At 45.7% G+C, this 18,451-nt stretch overlaps 1 protein-coding gene across 2 annotated transcripts in view; it reads right to left on the bottom strand.

The window, feature by feature from the left end:
* The window catches only part of LRRC2 (leucine rich repeat containing 2), a 637,261-nt gene that overhangs the window by 474,683 nt on the left and 144,127 nt on the right, over nt 1–18,451 (bottom strand). The gene's annotated exons all lie outside the window — the stretch shown is intronic.

The following is an 18,451-nucleotide window of genomic DNA, read 5'->3' as shown; positions in this document are numbered from 1 at the left end:
GGAGAGGCAGCGCTGGACCTGGGGAAGGTAAGCATAGCTGTGTTTGATATTTTCAATGTCTGCAAGCTTATGCTGAAATAAAACTTAAATAAGCGCTTAAAATTATCCCCTTTAATTAAATTTTTATTTCACTTAATGTAGTTTACTTCTTCAGGCCTATTTCTTTTTTTCCATCATTGCATTTCTTCAACATTGCCACATGACAGCTTATTTTTTGAGGAATCACTTGTATTTGTCAGTGGCACCATTTTTACATGGAACATATAACCTATTAAATAACTTTGATTACCTCGTTAAAGGAGGGAATAGAAAAAAGTCATTGTTTTTTTTCCATTTCAAATTTTACAGCACTTCTATTCTGCAAATATAAACTATTAGGCCACGGCCCCGCTATCAGTATTTGGTCAGTATTCGGTCAGTATTTTTTCTAAGGAGTGGGAGCCAAAACCAGGTGAGGAACAATCAGAGAAAAGGTATAAGAGAAACAAGTCTTAGCTATAGTCTGCTCTGTAGGTCAGAGTGATTTATGGACTTCACATGAGAATCAGCAATGCTGCAAAGGGGGGCCTTTAGTAGGCCTCTGGCTGCCATGGCAAGTCATCTGCACCCCGCAATCACATCAAATGGGGTCCAAAATGGGTACCTGGAATGGATCCTGGGCAGAATCATGTTTAAATGCCACTGTCAGTGACTGACAGTGACATTTGAAGGATAAAAAATGATTAGAGCTACCTCTGGTCGCTGTTGTCAGAAGCCGATGTTGGCTTTGTAACACAACTGGCATCTGCTTTATGTAGAGAATATTCCATACATCCGCACTACTCTATGATGAATATGTCATGTTGTGGAAAAGGTTTAAAATGGGAAATAATTGGGGGTGGTGTTACATTTTTTTGACACTTTTTATTTTTGTTCACAATATTTTTAAGTTCTGTTCTTTGACTGCTTAAGTAATTTAGTGCAGTGTATTATACCTGGCAGAATCCAATAGGCTCTTTTACTTTCAGATCCAGAGTCAATTGTTAGGCCCTTGACTGACATTGAAAACTAGAGGCACCTCGCAATTATGCTGCAGTATGTGGGGTAATGGGGTTACAGAGGGAGCATTTTCCCTCTGTAAGAATCATTTTCCCTCTAAGAATTCTAAGTTTCTATTGACTGAGACATTCAAGGAGTTAAACATGAAAGGCTACACATAGTTATGATCCTTAACATTGCATTGGAAGCCTAGCTGAATGTAATGGCCATATACACAAAAAAACAGAGAAAAAAAAGGAAATTGGATGTCATTCCACACAGAGATTTTCAAAATTGCCCACACCTATTACTTGCAACAGGTGAGTTTGAACGAGCATCATATGCTTGAAACAATGTTGTTTACCCATAATTTTGGAAAGGTGCTAAAAACTTTGGGGGTTTTGTGTGCAAATGATGTCCAATTTGCCTTTTCTCTGTTTTTTTCTTGTGGTGTTCCTATACACACAAAGGAAATAAATGTGTATAACAAAATGTGTAACTGCAATAATTTTCTGGGAGAAATACTTTATTTTCTGGAACAATTTCAAGGTTGCCAACAATTTCTCCCATGACTTTTATGTGTGTCATGGTGCAATAAATAATACTTCACCATGACATACATATACATTTTGGTGGAGGATGAGGTTACCTTATATTAAAGTGACCTGCTTTTATAGTTGGAAGAATAAATAAAATCAGACATTTTTTGATAAATAATTAAGCCATGATGCTCACCAGTTCATGTAAAAATTGTGACTACTTTTGTTTTTTGACTGTTGCAGATGAAAAAATTTATATACGGCCTCTGCAGAACGGACAAAGAGCCATACAAATCAAACTTCTGAAGATATGGAGAACCATAGCTTTATCTGGCATATTAGAAAGACTCCAAATTGTCCATTTTTCATCCAGAGTCATCATTATGCCATCGATGTAGCATTTGGTTTTACACATGAATAATATAAACATTATACAAAGCTGAATAGAAGTTCCTATGTTAATAAATGCAATGGATCCATTAAAAATTAATGACATATGGATAGGGTTCATATATCATCTGTTCTTTTTCTTTTGCACACATTTAAATCTATGGGTATCAGCGAAAAAAAGGTTGAGACTAGCGCGTGCTGACAATTTTTCCACAAAAAATGTTGGTCCGTGTGATTAACATTGGTTGATGTGCTGTCTGTGTTTTGTCCATTTTCTACATGGCTAATGTAGCGCCCCGAGGGTTCGGCTGCTACAGGGCTATTGCACTTCAGACCAGAGGTGCGATATTCCACTCCCGGGTAAGTATGGAGTGTGGACCAGGACTCGTTAGGCTGCATGCACCACACACACCCCATTTCCGAGGGACAGCTCAACGGTGCTCCCACAAGATAGAAGTGCAGGCACGACAGCATCTGTCCCTGGCTGGAGTGGGGCGGGGAAAGTACATCCAGTGGTGTAGGAGCAGATAGGGGTGGGTCTCTGGGCATAGGTAGGAGCCCATTGGTTGCTAGTCACCTGGGCTCGGGTGTCAGAAGGAGGTATATAAGGTGGGCACCATCTTAGGACAGGAGCCAGTTCAGTCAGGAGGAGAAAAGGAGAGGAGCTCAGCCAGAGAGGGCTGACAGGGAGCTGTGGCTCAGTCTGGGCCCAGCTCCAGAGGCAGGCCTGGAGTGGAGGCCAGAAACAGCAGAAAGAGAGAGGAAAAGGAACGGAAAGGAAAGTAAGAAAGGAACTGGAACAGAGGAGAAAGGAAGCAAGAAACAGGAACACAGAGAAAGGCCCAGAGACACGAGGACAGAAGGAACTCTAAGGACCCAGGAGATACAGGGTGAAGGGTTGGCAGAACAGGGTACCGGAACCCAAATTGGTGGAGGCAACAGATTCCTCAGCCAAAGACCGGAGGTTGTTACCACATCTTGGTGCGACCCCTCACTACATCCACCAGGAAGGCATACCATATAGGGTCAGGGACGCAGAGATCAGCGTGCCCAGAGAAGGCCCGAGGGAGCTGGACAAAGGTGGGTCACTGGTGGGGACGGCCAGAGAAAGGAAAGGAAGGGAGCCCTGTGCCACGCTCTGGAATTGCCTGGGAGTTGGTCGAGTCCCTTGCCTGGTGAACGCAGCACGGCTCAGGCGGTCCCTCATGTGCACAAGTGACCAGCATAACAACCGTGAGTAAAGCTTTGGAAACTGCAATTACAAGTCTCTGTGTTTCATCGCCGCACCAGCACCATCAGTACTGGGACACTCACACCATCACTCCCATCATCCACATTAGCTGCCCTGAGGCAATACTTCTCCCGTGGGAAGTTATCCCATACTCTGCTGCGCAAACAACATCAGCCTCAGCGGTCGGCAGCGCAGCGGCGGTCCCCACTGACCGCAATCCACGGGTGGCGTAGTCGGACATTGTTATTACCTAAGACTGCCACTGGTTTGACCACCCTGGGCACGGACCGGGTCACCGCCACACGGAGACTACAACCCCCAGCATCTTACAGAAGGCCCGGCTTCGGGTTCCCCAAGCGGCCCAGGGGGCGAGTCACTAGCACACAGACCAAAAACACGTTTATGTGAACATGGGAGTCTTTTTAGGAAAAATGTCTAGTTTAGGATCTAACGGACTAATGCATGATACATAATTTTCTAAAGATAAAGATTGCAGAAAGATTTTTAAAAGGCAAATTTAGGACAGCAATGTTGTATCTACCTAAAATATATACTGTAATTGTCCAGATTGTATTTGTCATTACTGTAGAATTTGTCAGCCGTGTTAGGCCTGGTTGTAAAAGAATGTCTGGACCACCGATTTAAAATGATTGTATATGTTTAAACACCACATTAATTTTAGGTCCAGTGCTTAGCGATTTGATGACATATTTGCGAGATACACTACGTCATCATTGTTCACAAAAATTATAATTTCTGCTGTAATATACAGAGTTCTGATTTTTAGGTATGGAGCTTTCAATGCACAACACAGCCATAGAAGTAAAAGATAAAATTCTGACTTCTTACAGTTACCATGAGAGAGCTTGTTACATAGTCTTTCATGATTGAGAATAAAGTACAAAAGGTATGCAGTGGGCTCCTATGGTCCCTCTGGAAGTGGCTTTGTCTCAGTGTGTGCAGATGCACTGCCTGCTTGCCTGCTGCCATTCTTGGGCAAGCTCTGCACTCATGCCAAACTGATCTTATAGCTGAATCCTCCTTAGGAGATGGTCCTGGCACTTGCTGGACTTTCTTGGGTGCCTTGAAACTTTCTTCACAGCAATTGAAATCCTCTCTTCAAAGTTTTTGATGATCCCATAAATTGTTGATTAAGAGAAATCTTACAAGCAGCAATGTCCTTGCTTGTAAAGACCTTCTGATGCTAAGCAATGATGACTGCACGTGCATCATTGGAGATAATCATGTTTAACAGAAGACAATGATTTCAAGCACCCGCCCCCTTTTAAAGCATCCAGCATGCTTTTATAATACAATTAGCATGATATGATTATATCAACTGCCTTATTCTTATTAGCACTTTCTCCCTGACTAATGAAAAGAATAGATCATGGAAATGATGTAAGCAGGTCATATTGTGGCAGGGCTTAAATTTACCGGAAATAAGGTTTTTGTACTTAAGTTAATTTTTGAGACAAGTAATAACTTTGCAATTTTTTTGCAATTCATCGGATCACTCTTCATAGCAATCTAAAGCTAATGCAAATTGTCACTAGAACAACTGATGCAGCAAACTTTGTGCCCACCAAGGACAACATCTACAATGAGTTTGCATATTCTCCCCATGTTTGTGTTTGAGTTGGTGTTTGTGTTTGAGTTCAAATATTGGAAAACTCCTTTAAGAAGAGAGTCAACAGAATTATGAATCTAATGCAATAAAAAGAATTAGTGGACATTCACTTTTTAATTTTAAAATTACATTTAGTAGAATTTTTATGACCACAATAAGAATTTAAGACCTCATTCTTCCTTTCTATGCACTTGTGTTTTTTATAGTTTGTCATTACCATTTATAATTTTTCATTACAGCCATTTGCCATGGCATGTGCTAACATCAAAATGATTGACATGAACATTTCTGTTTAGCAAACGACTTCTTAATATGTTTGCGTGATTTGCTAGATGCAAAGTAAGGACCTGTAGTAATGATTAATTACATGGTGCCCAATTAAATGTGCATAGGTACAGCCATTAACTTGGTTACATTCATTTTAGGAATCATTAAACGTTTGAAAATGTTGACAATTTAAGAATAAAGTAAATAATAATTATGACACCAGAAAGGGCTCATAAAATTTAGTTGCAATCTAAATGTACATAAAAAGAGTATCAAGTTTAAAGACCCTTGCTCCATAAAATATACAGAAAAAGTTACTTGGAAATGTATTTTTCTCAGTTGTCCAATTCTGTAAATGCAATATTACTTTTAACCAATTTTTAAACAGTTCATGGCAAAGGCAGCCATTAACATTTAGGAGGCATAGTTGCATGAGGTCTAATCACCAGGACTCACGCAATGTTTTGAAGTGTGTCACGCTGTAACAATGTGGGGCCAAATAAGCACAAAAGGTGCACAGGATACTAGGCACGGGTTCTGGGTACAGATATTAAGACTGCCAAGAAGGACCTGATGGGACATGGAACCAGGATAGCTCAAATATTATTGCTCATCTTTACACAGGAGGTTTATAATTTTGCATTATTGAGTCAGCAGGGTAGTGGGGACATTTATTCACTTAGCTGTTACTCCTTTCTTCAGTACCGAGCTTTCCCATGCTCTGGTAGGCTATACCTTTTCCCATAATACCTAGCTTTCCTATGCTCTTATATCCATTTTTCACTCAGTATTTCCATGCTATGATATCCATCTTATTTCTCGATACCTAACTCTCCCACACACTGTATCCCTCTCTCTAAGTACTCAGCTTTTATATGCTCTGCTATCCCTCTTTTCCTCAATACCCAAATTTCCAATGCTCTCTTATCCCCCTTTCCCTCAATATCCAGTGTCAGGGAGATATTAATGTTAGGGAGATATTAAGAAAATATTAAGCCTTTCTCCCCCCCTGAAGCCCCCCTCACCCTTCCCTTATCCATCACTTGTCACGAGACCAGAGCTGACACTCCACACAGCTGTCTGTGTGCAAGTCTCAGCACACAGGAAAAGCATCTAATTAGCCAGACACAGGAAAAGCATCTAATTAGCCAGATGCTGGCACAAAGAAGGTTACAGGACCCATTTAAGATACAAATGCATTTCCTCTTAACACAGACCTGGGATAGATTGACGCCTTCCAGCATAGGGGCAGAGATAAAAGGATAGAGGAAATGGCTCGTTTAGTCTCCATGAGAGTTTAACAATTCCCCAGCTGCAGACTGCAGGATTTTTGGCATCGATATGAAATATGGAATATTGTAAGTTCCGTACGTCCGATAATAACGGGACCTATATTTTTAGAGGCAGGGGAAGCCAAGGAATGTATGCATATTTTCTCAGTGCTGTAAGCCAAACCAGGGAGCTGTGGTGCAAAAGTGGCAAAATAGCAGACTGCAACAATATCATGTGTGGTCTCTAAATGAAGGTAAAATCATAATAGAAAATTTGGTACCACTTTTGGGCTTCTGGGATCAACCAGCCATAAGTGATCCCAAAAACCCGATTTTTAATACAAACATGAAGGGTGGAGCCGAGCCTACATGATGTCAGCACAGGGGGGGTGTGGACAGGTCTCTCCCTTCAGCATAAAATAGTTTGATGAGGTTGGAGATTCATTCATTGCCAGAGGGGTATAAGGACTATAAGCAACGGATCCTGTTCGATAACAGTCTAATCAAATTGGGAAGCCCCTCCTCCACCTATATGGAGTCGTCTCAGCAATTGTATAGTAAGTTTCTTCCTTAATCCTTAATCCTATTTTGCGTAACTGCTTACGCATTTTAATGTCTCCTTTGTAAAATCTTGTAAATATTTTTCCTAAACACTGCCTCCCTTCTGGATTAAATATAAAATTTAATAGTTCTGTTTCTTTTGTCCTGTAATTGTTCCTTCCCCCGAAGCCATATACGCTACCAGAACGCAGGCGTCTGCCCAGGCCTGTATTATATTTTATACCTGGACGGTGGTGGCAGCAAATAATAATGTTAATTGGGCTATCATGAAGCTGACAGTGACCGTACACAGGGCATAAACACGCATTCCATGCGTTGGAATCAAGAGGTGTGACGCCATACACTCGCTGGTCACTTGCCGATACCCAAGAAATGAGTAGTCTGGATCATGTGCTCTTGACTCCGGACTAAATCTGTGACACAGTGACAGCACGGTGTGATATTGCGTGATCTCCCCGGTGTCGTCTCTGTGGAAAACCTGACACCCAGCTTTTCCACACTTTGTTATTTCTCTTCATCTCACCACCCAATTTTCCCACGTTGAGATATCCTCCTTTCTCTTAGTACTCAGCCTTCTCATGCTCTGACATCCCTCTTTCCCGCAGCACTCAGCTTTTCCACTCTCCAATATTCTTCATTCCCAGTCTCCAGAACTTAAAAGAGTTTTCCCATGAACAAAAGTTCATTTTAATCAATATATCTTGGAATGATAATAAGTTCCACAATTGAATGTATTGAACTAAAATGTCCCTATGCTGAGATAATCTTATAAATGTGCCCCTGCTGTGTACTGTGTAATGGCTGTGTCTGACCGTACAGGAACATGGTCTGATCAAACCACATCTCCTGGGCAGGGGAGGAAGCAAAAGAGTATACAGACATTTCAGCACGGGGTCACAGCTGATTCTTTCTTTGAAGTAAAACATTGCTTAAAAACAGGCAGTGAAATGTTTTACCTCACAAAAAGAATCAGCTGTGATTCCATGCTGTAATGTCCATGCTGTAATGTCTGTATACTCCTTTTTGCTTCCACCCCTGCCCAGGAGATGTGATATGATCAGACCGTGCTCCGTACATGGTGAGACACGGCCATTACACAGGAGCACATTCATAAGATTATATCAGCTCAGGAACATTTTATATAAACACATCTATTTGTGGAAGTTTTTATTTTTCCAGCATCTATTGATTAAAATCAACTTTAATTTGTGGGAAAACCCCTTTAAATCTGGTTGCCATAGCAACCAGTCTGCAACTAGGTTCTTCATTACATTAGAAGGGCTTCCCCTCAGCCACACCCTCTGTGACCTGCATTGCTCTTTTAATCACATGACTTTAACGTTCCATTCACAGTCGTTCCCTCTTAAAGAGAATCTGTCACCCCCTGAGAGTTATCTGATCGCTACTATGGGCATACAGGTTATAGAAAAGTAAATTTATATTTACCTGTATGGCCCATGGTAGAGGTCTGAATGCAGAGAAAAGTAGTTTTATCTTTTGAGTTCTCAACAGGCTTGGCGTCCGGGGGACGCCAAGCCATGCCCGCCTATCTGATTATTCCCCTAAATCGCCACCTATCAGCCTAGGTACCATTTTCCCTCCCTCCGCCGCACGTCACAGGTCACCGTGATATGCGCAAAGCGCAACTCTTATAGGCCACGCTTTGTTTCCTCCCAGCCGGGTTTGTATGAGCACAGTGCCGCAGTGCTCTATTGCGCAGGCGCCGGGGAGTCACTGTGACTTCCGCTCCAGTAACTCCCGGCGCATAACAGAAAAGTTTTCTGCGGCACTGTGCTCATACAAAACTGGCCGGTCTGATAACTCCCAGGGTGGTGACAGTTTCCCTTTAATACGCTCTCTAGTATTTTACTTTTTACTGCTCTTTATTATTTTAATTATTGTCATGTATCCTTATATTTTACGTCTGTTTTTATTGTACCTTCTGCTTTTTGCTTTGCACTTTTTATATCACTATTGTATTGTCCAATTTTTAAATTATGTCGGGGTCACTGCTAATAACCTCTTAACTCCCAAATATGGCTATATCCATTATGGAGCATGTCAGGGACTTTGGAGCGGGCTCAGAAGCTGACATCTGCCTATAACAGCAGTGGTCGGTGTGCCCTCCGACCGCTGTTGTTAACCTCTTTAATGCTGCTGTCAATTTCTAACAGTGGCATTTAAGTGCCATGAAACTTTTCAAATGTCAGTTCGGGCAGCCATCAGCTTTGCTGCAACGAGTTAGCAGGGAACCCTTGGGTAGCTATGATAGCAGGGGTGGGCTGACGCACTCCGTGCCTGTCATGTTATCTCCAATGTGATGTACAGCCTGAAGCTGGGCGTCATAGAATACAGTGATTTTTACTATATACAGCAATGCTTTGGTATTGTATATAGTAGATGCGATCAGACGATCACAGGTTCAAGTCCCCTAATGTGACTAACAAATAAAGTAAAAAGTAAAGAAAAAAGTTTTTAATAAAGCAAAAAAAATAAAAAAAGATGTTCAAATCACCCACCTTTACCCCAGTGAAGAACTACAGGAAATGTCTGTCCTCTGTAATTGCAAACAAAGGTTTCTGTACCAAATATTAAGTTGTTTTCTATTGTATCAAATACTTATTTCATACAATAAAATGCAAATTAATTACCGTATTTTTCGGACTATAAGACGCACCCCAAATTTTGGGGTGGAAAATAGGAAAAAAAATACTTTTTATAAGATGGGGGTCCGTCTTATAGTCTGAATAGGTATCTTACCTGGGGGGTGTTGGAGCGAGGGTCACAGGAGGAAGGGTCCTTCAGAAAGCCGGCAGAAGTGGATGAATTCTGTGGACCCTGGATGCGAGAAGCTGGTGCTCCAGCAGGGGGGAGGTGTGGTGGTGGTGGACCAGGATCGCAGGGCCCTCAGTTCCCTCCTTCAGGAATCTAGCGGCTGCAGCAGAAGAGGTGAGATGCTGCGGGGCCAGGGCCTGTGGTGGGGCCTAGGGCCTGTGGTGGGGTCTGGGCCTGTGGTGGGGCCTGGGCCTGTGGTGGGGCCTGGTGCCTGGGACCTGGGCCTGTGATGGGGCTTGGGGTCTGTGGTGGGGCCTGTGGCCTGTGGTGGGGCCTGGGCCTGTGGTGGGGCCTGGGGCCTTGGCCTGTGCTGGGTCCTAGGACCTGTGCTGGGGCCGTGGCCTGTGCTGGGGCCTGTGGTGGGGCTGGAGCCTGGTTGGGGCCTGTGGTGGGGCTGGAGCCTGGCTGGGGCCTGTGGTCCGGATGGGGCAGGGGCTGGGTCTCGGGCCTGTGAGCAGCGTGCGCTGCTGTTCGGTGGCTGCGGCTCTGCAGCGGTGCGGCAGAGAGGTGGAGGGTGCTGTGGTGCAGCTTTCCGGTGGCCGCGGCCATCTTCATGAAGCTGTGATCAGCATGCGCTGACTTGAGCGGCCATTTTCCCGTAGATCACTGGGCACCCACCGCCGCTCTGCCTCACCACCGCAGCGCTGCACATCCACTCTGCCTCGCCGCCGCACCCACCGCAACTCATATCTGGTAAGGTTTGAACCATAAGACGCACCCCCCATTTTCCTCCTAAATTTGGGGGGAAAAAAGTGCGTCTTATGGTCCGAAAAATGCGGTATGTAATAATCATACAATGTGATTTTCTGTTTTTTATTTTTAAATTCTGTCTCTCACAGTTGAAGTGTACCTACGATAAAAATTACAGACCTCTCTATTTTTTGTAGGTGGCGGCAGTGTATGAAATACTTATTTTCCCCACTGTACTTAACAGTATCACTAAAAACATCAGATTACTATGCAAAAAATGAGCTCTCAAACAGCTCAACCAAAAAATAAAAATGTTAATGGCTTTGGAAAATGGCAACTCAAGCTAATTTTTTTTTTTTACAAATTTCTGAATTTTATTTCACCACTTAAATAAAAAAAATATATACCGGTATGTAAGTTTGGTATCGTTATAATCATGCTGACCTGGACAATCATGTTTCCAGGTCATTTTTACTGTAGAATAAAAGCAGGAAAAAAACGAAACCCGAACAACAATTGTGGAATTGCATTTTGTCTGGAATTTCATTTGAATTGGAATATTTTTTTCCCCATTTCCCAGTAAACTGTATGATAAAATAGATGGTGTCATTGAAAATTACAAATAGTCCCTCAAAAACAATAACCTCTTATGGTTATGTCAGAGGGAAAATCAAAAAGCTATGGCTCTTGGGAGAAAGGAAGGAAAAAATGAAAGTGCAAAACCAAAAAATTGCTCGGTCCTTAAGGGTATAAACTTCTTGTTATCCCAGTGTATATAATGGAACCATGAAGACGCCGGTCCGACTGAAACATGTTGCATAGAGTCTTTGCCACCCATTTCTTGCCTATTTGTTGTTTTTTAACATTGAGCAACTTTTAAACAATAGCATTCTCACTTAGTATCCTTTCATCCTTTCATCGAGTCACACTCAAATTCAGAGATGCGTTTATTATAAGCCAATCTTCCACAAATGTCTGGTCAGACAGACTGCATAGCTAGAAGCTTGATTTTACTCACCTGGTACAATGAGACTGAATGAAAATCCTGAATTCAATGACTAAAAGGTGTCTAACAATATTTTTTTCTATATAGTGCAAATCTTAGGCTAGGGCTACGTGACGACATTTGTTGAGCAACGCTGAAATCGCAATGTCACATTGCAACATGGCACTTAAAGATTTCCATGGGTGTTTCACTGTGACCTTCTGCAACTGAGATGCAGAGTCGCAAATGGTTCCAAATATGTTGGATGCTCTGTCGCTGGTCATACGTCACTTGCCATAGGCATCAGTGAAAGTCAAAAGTGACTTCAATTTGCTCGCGAGTTATCTGGGACTTTGCCATTTTCTTGTGCTGCAAAATCACAGCTCTAAAGTAGTTGTACAATGGCAAGTTACAGCAAGGTGCATAAATGTTTTTGGTTGTGTGACTTGTCTGAAAATTGTTGTAACATGACACATGCCACAATTTCTAGCACCAGCCTAAATTTTTTTCCAGATACCGTATATGAAAAAAATGGGCCAAAACAGAAGTCACTGCCAAAAATTTAAAATTCCATTACCTGCCTGATAAATTCCATTTCAGCACTATTTCTTTGCTGCCAGCTGGACTTTGTTACTGTGCTGCTTTTATTACATACCCTTGCATTTGTTACTGGCAATCACTGACCTTAACCAGGAACACCAGTGTTAGAATGGCATGTGATATATCAGGAAGGAGTGGCTCTTATTTTATGTTATTGCATTTCTCCCATTGTCCAATGTTTCAGGAAAACCCCTTTAGGCTTCATTCAGATGTCTGTGATTCTTATTATTCGTAAAAACACAGACCATTGTTCATCAGTGTTTTGGATGTGAGTTTCATCAGTGTTTAGTCAGTGTTTCAAGTTTTTACCATCAGTGTTTCATAAGAGATTTTTCATGAATGAAAAACACTGTGCAAAATTTCAGCTATCCATTACAATGATAAATCATGGACAGCACACAGACTGCACACTGACGCCATTTGTGTACTGTGATTTGCATGGACCCATAGACTTATATGGATAGTTTGATCTATGATCGAGATGAAATACAGACGTGTCTCCATGATTTTTTTGCAGACACACATTGTTCAAAGAAAACATGGCCGTGTGAATAGCACCACAGACTTTACAGCATATGTGTTCTATCCATGTTCATGATAGATATAACATGCATGTGATTGAAGGACATTTGAAAGAGGTCTTTCATGTTTTTTTCTGTTATATCTCTTTGGGTTGAACATAAGAACATTGTGGATTATGGCCACTTTAAAGTCTATAGAGATGATCAAATGTTTTGAAATTTGAATTCTTCATGTTAGATGATTTCTCCCAAATATTCAATTTGCAGTGAATCGATTCACTGCGAATCATAATACTGCAAATTCTTTAGTTACACTGAAAAGGTGTGTGTAACATTCGGAGGTTTCCTAAGACAGCATCCCATGTTTTTCAAGCTCTTTAACGCAAACACATCCTAAGTAATGTCAAAGTGACCTCACAATAGACACGAATGGTAACGGGGTAATAACCAACAGTCCATTTAAAAACACTGTGCACTCACAGACTGTTTATGTTAAAAAATTAAAAATGGTCCAAAAATTATCCAGCTTAGTAGTGTGTGAATAGGTAGACTGTTCTTGTAGCATCGGCGTCTCTGCCCCCTGACAGGCAGAGACTCCGCCCCCCTTACCGCCGCGCTCCGGGTCCGGCGTCCTCCGGCCCTCCTACTGCTGCTGCCGGCGCGCGCAGCTTGCCGAGCACTGTGCTTAGGGCGCGCTCCTTCCCTCTTAAAGGGGCCGCACGCTCCCTCCTAAGGAGTCCCCGGCCAATGTCCGGAGGACCTCTCATATAAAAGGCACCTCCTCCAAAATGGAGGAGCCCGTGCAAGGTTATAGCTCTGTGTTCTAAACTCTGCTTCAGCCCTCAGGTCCCACTGCCAGCCTGACTACCAGTCCAGTCCGCCAGCCTGACTACTAGTCCAGTCCGCCAGCCTGACTACCAATCCAGTCCACCAGCCTGTCTACCAGTCCAGTCTGCCAGCCTGACGTCCAGTCCCCCAGCCTGACTACCAGTCCTGTCCACCAGCCTGACTACCAGTCCAGTGCGCCAGCCTGTCTACCTGTGTCCGCCTGCCAAGTACACTCTCCAGCCTGACGGTCTGCCTACGGTCCTAACCCGCCAGTCTGTCTATGGGCCAGGCTTGCCTGCCTACCCGGAGAACGTACCAGTCACCTGCCGTGCCTACTAGCCAGCCTACCTGGAGGCTCCTGCCAGCTACCCATGGTGTCTGCTAGTCCGTCTTCCCAGATCACCCGTCAGCCTGCCTGCCATGCTCATCTGCTGTACCGGTCAGTGGGAGTCACCTGCTCTCATACAAGGACTGGTCCAGAGTAGCACCAGGTCCCTCTGCTCGGTCCTTCCCTGGTTCACGGAGTCGATTGAGCCGCCGTGCGACCTTGGCCAGTCTGAGTTGATACCTAGCTATGCCCCTCTGGTCCTTCCTTGCACCGCAGCACAAAGGTTCCAGCACCCGGATCCATAACAGTTTGCATGGGCCATGGAACCCGGTGGCCCCCAGGCTCCTTTGCTTGCTGACCTGTACCAGGAGCATTCTCATCAGAGATCCCAACAGGAAACCATCCTGACCTACCTGCGGTCTGTCAACTCTCGCCTGGACACGCTGTCCATCCCGCCTCGAGCAGAGCGACACCCGCTCCAGCGGTGCCTCTGCCTACCAGTGCCACGGCATCCAGCTCAGGACCCCGGCTCTCTGCGCCTCCTCGCTTTGGGGGTGACCCTGTCTTTTGTCGGGGTTTTCTGAACCAGTGCACGCTGCACTTTGAACAACTGGCACATCAGTTTCCCTCCGACCGGTCCAAGGTGGCGTTCATCATGTCTCACCTCACCGGGGAAGCATTGGCATGGCTAAACCCTCTATGGGAGAGAGGGGATCCCCTGGTGTCCGATCTTCCGGCTTTCCTCGCTGCCTTCCGGAAGGTCTTCGATGAGTCCGGACGAAGGACTTCTACTGCCTCCTCATTGCTCAGACTCCACCAAGCGAGTCTCACCGTGGGCCAGTATGCCATACAATTCCGTACCTTCGCTTCTGAGCTTGCCTGGAACAACGAGGCCCTGGTGTCCACCTTCTGGGAGGGTTTTTCCGGATGGATCAAGGACTAGCTAGCCGGCCGGGACATTCCTACCACCCTGGATGACCTGGTGTCACTAGCTACCCGGATTGACATCCTTTTCCTGGAACGAGCTAAGGAGACTACCGAGGAGAGAAGATTTCCTGCCCGGTGAAGCCGGGAAACTCCAGTGTCTAGGACCACTTGGAGAGGTCGTCCTAGGCAAGACTAAATCCTCTTTGTTCTCTACTCTATCTACTTCTATTTCCAGTGGAGAGAACCGCTTCTTCGAAACCGCCCACCTGGATTCCCGAGCTGTTGGGAATCTCATTTCTCAGTCCCTTGTAGAGAAGTATCAGATTCCCACCAAACCTCTGGCTGAACCATTGGCAGTCGCTTCCGTGGATGGAAGACTCCTTCTGGTGACCATCTTGCTCGTTACAGAGCCTGCAACCCTTCAGGTGGGAATGCTGCACTCGGAGAGGATCTCCTTCCATGTGCTATCCGGACTCTCTCACTCCCTTTTGCTAGGTCTACCCTGGCTACAGAGACATGAACTCATTCTGAATTGGTGATGCGGTGAGGTGCTCCGTTGGGGGCAGGAATGCCATGAGACCTGCCTGGTTCGGGTTCACCCTGTTCGACCTCCGTCTACTCCGGCTAATTTACTTGGTCTACTGGCACCTTACTGGTCCTATGCAGATGTCTTCGACAAGAAGGAGGCAGAAACACTGCCACCTCATAGGCCACATGATTGCCCTATCAACCTGGTACCCGGTGCCACTCCACTCCGTGGGCGTATCTACCCCTTGACGTTGGCCAAAACCCGGGCCATGTCGGAGTACATCGAAGAAAATCTGGCTAGGGGATTCATCCAGAAATCTACCTCCCCGGCTGGAGCTGGATTCTTCTTCGTAAAAAAGAAAGATGGCTCACTACGCCCCTGTATTGATTATAGGGGACTTAACCAGATTACTATCAAAAATAAATACCCCCTGCCACTCATTTCAGAGCTGTTCGACTGCCTTAAAGGCGCGAAGATCTTCTCCAAGCTCAACCTTTGTGGGGCGTATAACTTGGTCCGGATCCGCCAAGGAGACGAATGGAAGACGGCATTCAATACCCGGGACGGCCACTATGAATACCGTATGATGCCCTTTGGCCTCTGTAATGCTCCAGCCGTCTTCTAAGAACTAGTTAACGACATCTTCCGTGACCTCTTATATTCATGCGTGGTGGTGTACCTGGATGACATCTTGGTCTTCTCTCCGGATCTACCCACACACCGGAGGGATGTTCGTCAGGTCCTGCTTAGGCTCAGGCAGAATCACCTATACGCAAAGTTTGAGAAATGCCTCTTCGAGCAGACCTCTCTTCCGTTCCTGGGCTATATTATCTCTAAGACTGGTCTATGGATGGACCCCGAGAAGGTCTCTGCCGTCTTAAAGTGGCCCTGACCGGAGGGGTTGAAGGCGATTCAGCGATTCCTGGGCTTCGCAAACTATTACCGCCTCTTCATCCCGCATTTCTCTTCCCGGACTGCACCCATCTCTGCGCTCACCGGTAAGGGTGCTAATCCTAAGGAATGGATGTCCGAAGCGGAGGAGGCCTTCCTCTCCTTAAAACAAACCTTCTCTTCTGCCCCGGTGCTGCACCATCCGGATTGCAACAAACAGTTCTTTCTGGAGGTTGATGCTTCCTCTTCCGGAGCTGGAGCGGTGCTCACCCAGAAATCTCCATCCGGGAGAATGGTAACCTGTGGCTTCTTCTCCAAGCTCTTCTCCTCATCCGAGCGCAACTATTCCATAGGAGACCGTGAACTGCTAGCCATCAAATTGGCGCTGGAGGAGTGGCATTACCTGCTAGAGGGGGCTCTGCACCCGGTGCTCATCTATACTGACAACAAAAACCTGGCATATCTACAAAATGCCCAAAGACTCAATCCGCGTCAGGCCCGGTGGTCTTTGTTCTTCGCCCGTTTCAACTTTACCCTACATTACCGCCCTGCGGACAAGAACGTTAAAGCCGATGCTTTGTCCCGATCCTTCCTGTCTTCCGATCAAGAGGAGGAGCCTATGCATGTCATCAATCCCTTCAAAGTGATGAATGTGGCTCCCTTGGACCTGTCTCGTCTCCCACCCGGTAAGACGTTTGTAGCGGTTCCGGATCGTAAGAAGGTTCTTCACTTGGGTCAATCATCTAAACTAGCCGGCAATGCTGGCCAGCGGAGGACCTTCCTGCTCATTACCCGACACTACTGGTGGCCTTCCCTGCGCAAGGATGTTGTAGACTTTGTCTCAGCCTGTTCATCCTGTGCCCACAACAAGGTTCCCAGACGTCTTCCAGCCGGCCGTCTCCTGCCTCTTCCCGTAGCTGCTGCCCCGTGGCAACACATTGCTATGGACTTTATTACTGATCTCCCTGTTTCTGCCGGTTGTACTGTTATTTGGGTGGTCGCTGACCGCTTTTCTGAAATGGCCCACTTTATCTCTCTGCCTGGTCTCCCGTCTGCATCTGTGCTGGCTAAGGACTTCATCCATCACATCTTTTGTCTCCACGGCCTACCCCTCCACATTGTGTCTGATCGAGGGGTCCAGTTCTCTTCGCGCTTCTGGAGAGCTATGTGTAAGCTGCTGGATGTCTCTCTGGATTTCTCCTTTGCTTATCATCCTCAATCCAATGGTCAAGTGGAACGTATCAACCAGATCCTTACCAGCTTCCTCCGGCACTTCGTCAACTCTCACTACACCGATTGAGCAGAGCTCCTACCATGGGCCGAGTTCTTCTATAATAACCATGAGAGCGAATCTTCTTCCAAGTTCCCGTTCTTTATGGTCTACGGTCAACACCCCCGGATTCCATTTCCCATCTCCGCTTCAGTGGACAATCCTGCCGCGGAGTCTCTGGTTAGCGAGTTTTCCACCATTTGGGAGGACACTAGATCCGCACTTCTTCAATCCTCCGAGCGGATGAAGAGACATGCTGATAAGAAACATCTGGAACCGCCTCAATTCCATCCGGGAGACAAGGTTTGGCTCTCTTCCAAACATGTTCGTCTCAAAATATCCTCCTATAAGTTGGGTCCACGGTTCATCGGTCCATTTGAAGTCCTCAAGCAAATCAATCCAGTGGCCTACAAGTAAAAACTCCTGGCCACCTTACGGATTCCCAACTCCTTCCACGTATCTCTCCTCAAACCAGTTGTTCTTAATTCTTTTTCCGATGATCCAGGTACCTCCCCAGCTCCGGTCTCTGCTGAGGACATCTATGAAGTAGAGAACATTCTGGCCACCAAGAGGGTAAGAAGAAAAACCTTTTCTCTGGTGCATTGGAAGGGGTTTGGCCCAGAGGAGAAAACTTGGGAACCCAGGGAGAACATCCACGCTCCGCTTCTTCTTAAAAAAATTTTTTCGGACCTAAAGAAGAGGGGGCGTAAAGGGGGGGTACTGTAGCATTGGCGTCTCTTCCCCCTGACAGGAGGCAGAGACGCCGTCCCCCTTACCGCCGCGCTCCGGGTCCGGCGTCCTCCGGCCCTCCTTCTGCTGCTGCCGGCGTGCGCAGCTTCCTGAGCACTGTGCTTAGGGAGCTCCCGCGCTCCTTCCCTCTTAAAGGGGCCACGCGCGCCGTCCTATGGAGTCTCCGGCCGGAGGACCTCTCATGTAAAAGGCACCTCCTCCAAAATGGAGGTGCCCGTGCAAGGTTGTAGCTCTGTGTTCTAAACTCTGCTTCAGCCCTCAGGTCCTCCTGCCATCCTGACTACTAGTCCAGTCCGCCAGCCGGACTACCAGTCCAGTCTGCCATCCTGACTACCAGTCCAGTCCGCCAGCCTGACTACCAGTCCAGCCCGCCAGCCTGACTACCAATCCA

This window comes from Phyllobates terribilis, unplaced genomic scaffold (assembly GCF_046119375.1).
Source record: "Phyllobates terribilis strain yellow unplaced genomic scaffold, ASM4611937v1 Scaffold_1__5_contigs__length_1240528914, whole genome shotgun sequence".
NCBI lineage: Eukaryota > Metazoa > Chordata > Amphibia > Anura > Dendrobatidae > Phyllobates > Phyllobates terribilis.
The sequence above is the reverse complement of the archived record's forward strand: the minus strand, read 5'-3'. Positions and strand labels throughout refer to the sequence as shown.